Here is a 9,949-nt window from a genome sequence, read left to right as displayed (position 1 = left end):
CTGGGACGCGCTGTCTTCCCCCCCCCTCCCCCCCCCCCATTAACATGGGGGGAGGGAATTTTTTTTAACTTTAATGTCACTTTAAGGAGGGGGCTGTGGGAAGTTATGTTTACTCTAATTAACCCTGTCTGTACTGTGCTGGCAGATCTAATCAGTTGTAAACTAGATCTGAAAACTGTCTGGCCCAACAAAGGGTTAAAGACTTAGAATCATTGCATGTTAATGGGAGGAAGCTCGGTCTGTCCCTCCACTTTCACTTTTAAACTGCTCAGAGTAGCTTGCAATCTGCATAAAGGCCTTCACCACACAAAATATAAAAGGTAAGAAATATATATTTTTAGGTATGCGGTGTGAATGGGAACACATTAGAAACATACAGTGGAGTTTTCTCATATTTGACAGCAAAAGTGGAAATATACTTTAGGTCACAGCAGCAAAGCATATCCACAGACAATTCTCTCCTAGGGGGACAACTCTTCCTCGGTACAGCTGAGGTGCTGTCACTCTTTTCTGCAAAATACCAATTTGGACTACAAGCAGCCATGATCATTCCAAGTGCGCTGATTCATTCTGCCGTATTTAAAGTGACTCTAAACTCAGGAGGTAAATCTTAAAAATGCATTCAGATAACTTAACTATTAACAGAAATGTAACTTATTTGTGTATCATTTGGCTGTAGTTCCTCAAATCATCTCTGAATGCATGCGTAAACGGTCCTTCCTTCTGGAGGGTGGCTGCTTTGGTTCCCCACAATCCCTGTGTGTGTTGTAAAGTAGCCAGTCCTACAAGCTGACTCCCATGATGGACTACAATCTAATTTTCTGTTGGCTAATTTATATTGAAGTTATAGTCCATCACAGGAGTGAGCTGGCTACTTTACAACACACATAATTGGGGACACACACAGTAAACATACTATGTCCTCAATTATTTACAAACACTCAGCGATCACTGATCGCTGAGTGTTTTTACCCGCTCTCCATCTTTGATCAGCTGTCACAGGAGGCTGAGCAAGCCGTGACTCCGCCCCCGCACCGCTGACCAGCCTCCTGTGACAGCATTGAGAGCTGTCTCCGCCCACACTGCCGCTCTCCTGATCTGTCACAGGAGGCTGAGCGGTGTGGGAGAGGAGACGCCGGCCACTCGCAGCGCTCTCCTCCCGCACCGCTCAACCTCCTGTGACAGTTTCTCTCCTCCCCACTGGGACACAGAGCAGCGCCCAGCGGGGAGGAGAGAAAGCAGGTGTGCACTTTTATTACGGCCTAAAAAATTTCACTTTCTGCATTTTACCAAAGTGCCATTTTCGGTCTATACGTTTTGGCGGCCGAAATATAGATGCATCCCTATTGAATACATTTTTAAGGTTTAACTCCTGAGTTTAGTGTCACTTTAAACAGGTGTTCAGCCCCTTCTGCAACATGCACATGTCCTAAGGAAACTCATACAAAAACTTTAGGTGAAGGGAAGGAAGAACTATATCTTTTTACCAAAATAAATGCAATTTATTATTTTCATACAGTGCTGTACTAAACAAAGTATTCTTTTGTGAGAGTCTAGTTCTACTTTAATAAATAAGCCCGCCAGTGTCTTGTGTAAGTGAGTGCATATAATGACCCCTGAAGCTCCGGAGACATTAGCCTCACTTCAGTAAGCTCTATTTACATCCACCGTTGTTTTTAAATAACCATTAAATGGTTATGCAGTATCCTCTGGACTTCAGAAAAAGTGCAGAAGCGGCTGTATTGTTAGCACAAATCCATCCTGACCAGCTGTGCCCTGGGTTAGATTATCTACAGAGCATTTTCCCTCCCCGCTCCAAACATACAGGGCTGAGCAGTAAAAGCTCTTCTAGCTTCCTCTGTACTGCAAACACATTTTTTTGTGTGTTTAAAATTAGATCAAGTAACCCCTGTGAGCGAAACAACATCAGAACTCATAAATCATTTCATGACCATTTTGCCATTTCAGAAACAAGAGTCCTTGTAGTACGGCAATGGGGTCACCTCATAGGACAGGGGGAAAAAAATAAAAAGCTCCTCTCTATCCATGCAGGCACAATGGAAGAGAATGTAGACACACGTTCTATTTTTACATCCGTCCATTGACATCAATCTAGATGTTTCTTTATAGTCTTTTTAATGAGTCGGAGGGGCCCCCATCTACCGTTGACTCCTTTTACTAGATGATAAATTTGGTTTTATTGTGGTTGGAAGGTAACCAGCAAAGGAAGCAGGGGTTGTTCTCATACATAAATGATAATCTTTCAGGTCATACAATATCATTGCAAGTTTTCCACTGCACACTCACGTTTAATTTGGGCTATTTCGATGGACGGGTTGTGGAAAGAGCAACTTGTACTTTTCGTGTTATTTAAAGAGAGACGTGTTTGTTAAAAGAGAACTATGGGGTAAGTGTTTTTCCCCATAGTTCTCTTTAGGGTCACGGGAGGACATATACTAACCTGCTCCCGTGACCCGAAGCTCAGTATATAGTGAGCTATTGCCCGCGATATACTGAGAGCACCACAGCCGGGACGGATCCTGACAATACTGTCGAGATCCACCCAGCTGCGTGAGTGACATCTAGAGGCAGAGCCAGCTGTGCCCTCCCCGTCCGTTTCTCCAGTCTGCACTGGAGGATTGGAGAGGGGAGGAATCCCTGTGGGGAGTGGTGACTGACGGTCACCGCTCACTACAGGGAGACGATTGGGAAGTGCGCCGATCGGCTGCATGTTTCTGCTCACTTCACGATCATAGAGCTGACCTGTGACAGCTTCTTTGTCACAGGTCACCTCTAACTATGAGCATAGGTGGAAATCACCCACCTCCATAGTTCTCCTTTTTAAGCACTCACTATAAGCTATGATCATAGCTTGTTTTTGATATCAAACTCAATAATCGGCTAACTAATCGATTTTGAAAATAATCGTTAGCTGCAGCTCTAGATTGTATCTGCAAACATTCTGCATTCTAATATACAAAGTATGGCCTTCTTTATCATAAGTGCATGTACACTCTGTGTGCCTTGTAGCAACCATGAATTTGCATACCTAAATGGGAATAGGATGTTTGAATAAAGAAAGTCTCCTGAAATAGTTGCCAGGTGGCAGTTCAGATGGTCTAAGGACAGCTTGGCACTTGGGGGTCTATTTATAACCAATTCACAGAGCCATTCATCTGCAAATCTTTCTTAACATTCATTCTGTGCAAATAGATGCAAAAATGAGCGCCTTTAGATATATTTTCAGGTCCAATGTATGTTATGTAATACTGCATTGTGGCCACTAGAAGGAGCTGAGGAGCATATGAAATAAGTATAACTAATGGCCGTAATGTAGTACTACATTACATATATGCGACCGGAAAAGAAAACATATACTGTATATCTAAAATTAATATAATATAGTTAAGAACATTCTTTCTTGTGTCTAATTGCACAGAACGAAACACGAACATTTAGAAAGATTCATAGGGTGAATGACTCTGTAAACTGGTTTTAAATCGACCCCAGAAATAAATAAAAACGTTTGTTATCTGTTCCCTTTTGGTCTGTTACATTTTATGTTGAAAGTGTTTTGTTTGATAAGTGTAAATAATACCTGTTCATCCTTAAGAAATCATGTGAGATGATTACTTTCTCTGCTGTCTGCCTGTGCTGCCTGTTGTCCGTTTTTATTGCTCCCAAAAATCTATTCATTGCAGTGGCGTTGCGATGTGGTGGTTTGCGTTGCAACATGCTATTATTGCACACTGCACAGGTTGAATCCCCTAAGATCCTGGTGAGTAGTGATGTGTGTGGGCTTGGTGTGAACCAAGTTTGCCCAAGCCTGCACAAAACTGAGACATACCCCCCCTGACCTAATCATTTGCAACAGGGGCACACCAGGACCCTTTGTGATGTGTAACTGCATGGAGGGCAATGCCCCTGCTGCAACTGATTGGACTGCGAAAGGGGTGTGTCAATTACAGTTTTGTGCGGGCTTGGCGAACTTGGTACGCAGCAATCCACCACACATGACTACTGGTGAGCTGCCACCGATTATTAATAACATGTTTTATCTGACCACACTGTTTATATTTACATCATATAGACCAGGGGTGTCAAAATCTATTTCATTGTAGGCCACATCAACGTTATGGTTACCCTCAAAGGGCCGGTTATAAGACTATATAATGTATCTGCTCTTTATCATAATAAATAATTGCCTCTGCATTCAATTATTTCTGGTTTTAGTAATAACTTAATAACAACAAGCTTTGAAAGTAGAAGTCTAGGAAAAATAATGGCAATTGGTGTTATAGTGTGGACTCTCAGGTGGCTGTGCAGGTACTATGGTGGGCTCTGCGGACTCTCAGGTGGCTGTGCGGGATCTATGCTTGATTGTGCGATCTCACCAGGGGTCCTGGTCAGTCTTCCCGGTGCTGTAAGCAGTTGCCACAATTCACAGGAAGGCTGCCGGGACTTTGCTGGGAACCTTGGCAGCCTTCCTGTGAAGCCTGGCGCCTGTTCACAGCGCCGGCTTCAGTTTAAAAATTAAGAGTGCTTAGTATCGGGGCGTTTTCAAGAGTATGAGTACTGTTGAAAATGCCCAGTATTGGCGCCGATATCGGTATTGGTGCATCCCTAGTCAGTATATGTGGGTGCCGAAGCTGCAGGAGAGGTGCAAGGGCCACATGAAATGGCCTGGCGGGCCAGACTTGCGCGTTTTGATACATATAATATAGACTAACATACAGTAAAAACATAAGGAAACTGGATTTTATATACAAAGGAAAGGGTTAGATGTGTGGCTCCTCGCATATACGCAAAATCCCGAGTTTATTGCTTTGCATACAAAGCCAGTGCTGAAGAGGAAGGGATGACATTTGAGGTTACACAAACCTCATTGCCTCTTTCAGTTCAGTGTTGTAGCATTGTGAGGTGAATAGCCCAGGCAGGGGAAAAGAAGGCCAAGGCCTGCTTACTTGACCTAACTTAACAAAGAACATGGTTCTGGGAGAAAGCTTTCCTGGTCGGTCCCCTCAGTGAACATAATTTAATACAAAAGGAGCAGAGCGTTGCCCCCGGTGACCACTAGCGATGGAATAGACTTCACTTAACAGTACGAACTTTCTCCTCGGAGTCCGGCCCAGTCTGTGCTTGCGTGCAGCTGCAACCAAGGCAGTGGCTATGGCTGCCAATAAATGTGGAATTATAAAATTATCTTAATAAAGACTTTCCTTCCAGCTGCATTAGGTTTTGGGATTTATTTTTTTTATTATTTTCTTGTGAAGGCGCCTTTTGAGCTCTTGACAGGCCTTTATTCACAGAACTTTCTTCGAGCTGCTTTTTGTTATTCTCCTGGCAGCTTGCTGGTTTTCCACTGGCTCCATTGCGTTTTTGGGCAGCCTCTCTGTTCTCTCTCGCCGTGTCTTCTTCTAAGCACTGCATTAAATCCGTCGCTAATTGGAAGGCGGCCATGCAGGAAGAAAAAGCAAATAGCGCCTGACAAGTTTTCCATTAATAAACTCCGGTTTACCTATCCCTCCCTATTTCCTCTTACTTTGTAGTCAAGATTTATAGGCCTGCCCTTACCTCCACTGCTGTCTACCACATGGGCCAGTAACTGCTTCAGCCAGATCTGTTTTGTTTTCCCAAGTGTTTCAGTTGGAAATGTAGATCACATATGCTGCATAGCATTACATACAATTGTACATCCTTTTATTATTGTGCAAAGTTTTGTTACATGTGAATATTTACAATATGCCTGGTCTACAATATTTAACTGGCCCTGCTTACCATCTTGCCTTGATTTGTGTTGTAAATGTAAATAATAATAATAATAATAAATTGCATTTTGTGGGCAAAAGAATGGTTTTTGTATTACAAAAATAATAATAATGCAGTTCATAATCTTTTTGATCAATAATGCTAACTAAACATTTTGTATTATTAAACTGATATTAAAGTCAAAAGCTTTTTAGGCTATTTAAAATGCTGAATTCATCACTTACAGTGGATGCTGCTTCTGGATGTTTAAACGTTTTCGTTTCCTGCAGAATCAGCTGGTCCCTTGAGCACTGGCCCTGGTATCCTGTTTTTAGGGTGGCTTCTTTCCCTTGAAGGGTGCTACGGAGACATCCTTGTGTGTGCTTGTAAGCCATGTGTGTCTCCATAAACACCTAATGTATATCAAAAATGTCACCAGCACACCATTGCATAGCGTTCAAAGATAAAGCGTCTTTTAATCACAGTATTTTGTCACATAAAAAATTGCACTGATTGGGGGCCGCGCAGGGTCACCTTCATCAGGCTTAACATGACTAAGTTGGTCATGTTAAGCCTGATGAAGGGGACCCTGCGCATCCCCGAAACGTTGCTATTTTTGATGCGACAAATATGCGTGAACAAAAGACTCCTTATTCAGTGGTGCAACCAATTAAACAAATCAAAAGCGCCAAACTGAGACCACCAACTGAAAAGTATATATGCGAGGATTGCTAGGGGTGCTGCCCCACTTCAGCCAGGGGAGCTGTAACACTATGGGAAAAAACAAAAGAGAAGGGCGCCCACCCTAGTGTAGATGGTTTTTAATATGAAAAGCTGCAAGGCAGAGTAAAAACATACTCGCAATAGTGAATCGAAATAAAAGCTTTCAACCAAAGCATGGACGACATCAGTAAGAGGCTGCACAGTCAACCTATGTGCCAGCACAGAATGCCTTCGTTTACACGTTTCCGGGGTCACGCCCCCTTCGTCAGAACGTCTATTCAGTGGTGTGCTGGCGACATTTCTGATACACATTGTGAAGTCAGGCGCGAATCGCAGTTGCTCCAGCACCCATCTTTCAGCACCAGGGGCATTCGGTAGGGAGAGTGGCAGTTACCTTCAGTTTTCCATAAGCACAAAGGCACAGCAAGGCAAGTCACCACCCTGCTCCCCACTCCTTCTCCCAGCTAGTAGATGAACAGTTGTTGCAGTCTGCTCTGTCCTTTGTGATCTTATACTGGACAGGAAGTTCAGGGAAGATGAGCCGAGAGAGTTGAAGCTGTTCAGAAACTTTATGACTGTAATTGCTTGGACAAAAATATAAAGAAATATTTTCCTGGACTATGTATATTTGTTCTGGATTCATTATTAAAATAAAGATTGATAGTTTAAAGGAGAACTATGGGGTCAGTGTTTTTCCCCATAGTTCTCCAAAGGGTAACGGGAGGACACAAACTAGCGTCCTCCCGTTACCCTAAGCTCAGTATACCGCGAGCTACAGCTCGCGGTATACTGAGACGCCGCAGCCGGGACGGATCACGACTCTTGACGGGATCCGCCCAGCTGCGTGAGTGACAGCTGGCTCTGCCTATCTAGAGGCAGAGCCAGCTGTACCCGCCCCCTCCCCCGTCCGTTCCGCCAGTCAGCGCTGGCAGATCGGATCGGTGAGAGGGTAATGCAGCCCCTCCCCCTGTCACGGCAGAGAGCCGTGACAGGATCGAGAGGTGAGGGAATCCGGTATGTGTTCCCTCACCTCCCGTTCTACTGAGCCGACCTGTGACAGTCTCATTGTCACAGGTCGGCTTAGAACTATGAGATGAGTGGAAATCACTCATGTCATAGTTCTCCTTTAACACTAATTTAAGTTGCATTGATCGATAAACAAAAGCCAAGGTGACGGCTGGTTATATTACATGCACTTGTGACAGGGTAGACGCTGATCAATATTTTGTTTCTGTTAGGATGGAGGAAGCTGCTAGTGGAGATTACATGGAGCACAGAAAGGGGGCTGTGATCCTATTTCAGACCACGCATATCATCTGGTGTACTCCAAGAGGGATACACGTGGGGTTCATTTTGCATAACATTATCACTGCATGACGTTTTGGTCAATCCCGTGTAAATGACAACAGGGATTATCCTCTGATGCCTGCTTGTTAGAGACAAAGGAACCTGCATTTTAATGGATGCGTATAAATGGTTGCTTTTTATCTTCCTCCATTTTGACACATTTATTAGCATCAAACAGGAGTCCCATCTGCCTTTCATGTCTGTAGGAAAGTGATTTGGTAAAATGAGGCTTGGTACTCTCAATCTAAATGTGCCTCATTAATCCAATGAAAACTGCTGTAGCTGTTCAGTGCAGACACACTTTCTGCTGTAATCCGCCATGTAAAACATTTACACATTTGAGAAAGTCATTGTTAATGTAGCAGAAGTTTGTTAATGATTCGTTAATAAGCAAAATGTATTTGTATGTGTGGCTTGTCAGATCTGCTAAGCAAAGGAGTACATGTAGTACACTAAAGCACTTAGTCAGAAATTATGTCTTGCTAATCTTTTGTGTAAAGTCGTGTGAAAAAGAAAGGACACCCTCTTTGAATTCTATTTAATTATCAGGACATAATAAAAATCATCTGCTCCTTAGCAGGTCTTACAAATAGGTAAATACTAGTTCAGATGAACAAAAACAGATGACCTATTACACTGTAATTTTTTATTTTACAAACATAAAGGCAAAATGGCAAAGCAGCCGGAGTGAATAGCCGAACTTCACTTAGGCTGGGTTATTCACTCGGCCGCCTTCGGCAGCTTTGTGAATAACCACCTTAGATTTAGAAGGTTTTTCACCGTGCTCCAGGGAGTGACTGTGGCCTCTTGTCACAGGATTTTCCCACTCAAAGAACTCCATAGGGTGGTGCTCAAAACTAAGGAATACTTCATTTTAAAATACTGGCAGCTACAGTATATATGTTTTTTTTTGAGGAAAGCAACAGGCTGCAGGAGGTAATACATGAATAATTCTTACATCCAATAAACAGGTAGGCTGTGCCCCTTCTTTGTAAATATAACATTTTCATACTTGACCAGACTGTAGCTTTATAGAATAGTTCCTTTTTCTATAAAAAGGAAATTGATTCTTTCTTTTAATCGTGTCTTAAGATGTAACTGCACTTCATCACTCCTTAATGTGATGCTCAACCTGGTGCCATCGTTTGCATGTATATTGCAGGGTTTCGTCTGTCTTAATGGAAACTTGTCATGAGAGAAACCTGCAGGCTGCCATTTCTGACCTCTCCTTTTGAAAATGTTAGTTACCGAACTGGCATACTAACCTATTCGATTCCATTTTGCTATTGAGTTTTTTCATTTATCTCCAGATCTGCTTTCTTGTTCCAGAAGCATTTTCAGAAGGAGGACACAGTGGCTTTGGTTTAAATCTCTGAATATTATTATTTAATTGGCTGCTTTGGGTTATTGTAGTGTATCCGGTGTTTGTGTTTGCACCTCCTACACTGCTGGAGCCTTGCCTCTTCTATCTCCTACAGCAGGGTTAGGCAACTTTGGCACATCAGCTGTGGTGAAACTATAAATTCAATTATGCCTCAGGGAGTCAAGCCTTTGGCTGTCAGGTCTTGCAGCACCTCATGGGACTTGTAGTTCCACAACAGCTGAAGTGCCAAGGTTGATTACAAAATTATCATCTATATTTATGTACTGTATATATCTAGAAAGCTCTGTTAATGGTCTTGAGAATAGGCAAATGCCAATTATTTATTTTTAAGATGGCTGACAGGGTAACAAACACCTGAAGTTTGGGAACCTCTGGATGGTGTTATGAGAATGGTGTTCTATTATATTTATTTTTAAGGGGATTTAATAAAAGTTTGCCGGGAGCAATGACATGTACCAAGTCTTTGCAAGTGATCAGAAACCAAGTTTCAGTACTGATCACTATAGAACTAGTAAGGCAACCTATGCACACCATTTGCTTTGATGCACCTGGAATGTATTTAGCTGCTTTAGGGCCTGTTCACACTTAAGCATTGCTCTAAATGCACGGTAACTATTGCACAGCGCACCTTGCCATTTTTTTGGGATGGCACCCAAATGCACCTTCCGGCGGCTGAGTAATGCAGTGCAATGTGCGGTACCGCCATACAGTGCATTGCAGTGAAGAAAGTACCTGATGCTCATCCCC

At 42.9% G+C, this 9,949-nt stretch overlaps 1 protein-coding gene across 1 annotated transcript in view; it reads left to right on the top strand.

Moving 5' to 3' along the window:
• Positions 1–9,949, top strand: part of LZTS2 (leucine zipper tumor suppressor 2) — a 131,155-nt gene that overhangs the window by 58,026 nt on the left and 63,180 nt on the right. The window lies entirely within an intron of this gene.

The sequence above is a fragment of the Nanorana parkeri genome, unplaced genomic scaffold (assembly GCF_000935625.1).
Source record: "Nanorana parkeri isolate BGI_ZX_2015 unplaced genomic scaffold, ASM93562v1 scaffold119, whole genome shotgun sequence".
Lineage (NCBI taxonomy): Eukaryota > Metazoa > Chordata > Amphibia > Anura > Dicroglossidae > Nanorana > Nanorana parkeri.
This window is presented reverse-complemented; position numbering and strand designations above follow the sequence as displayed.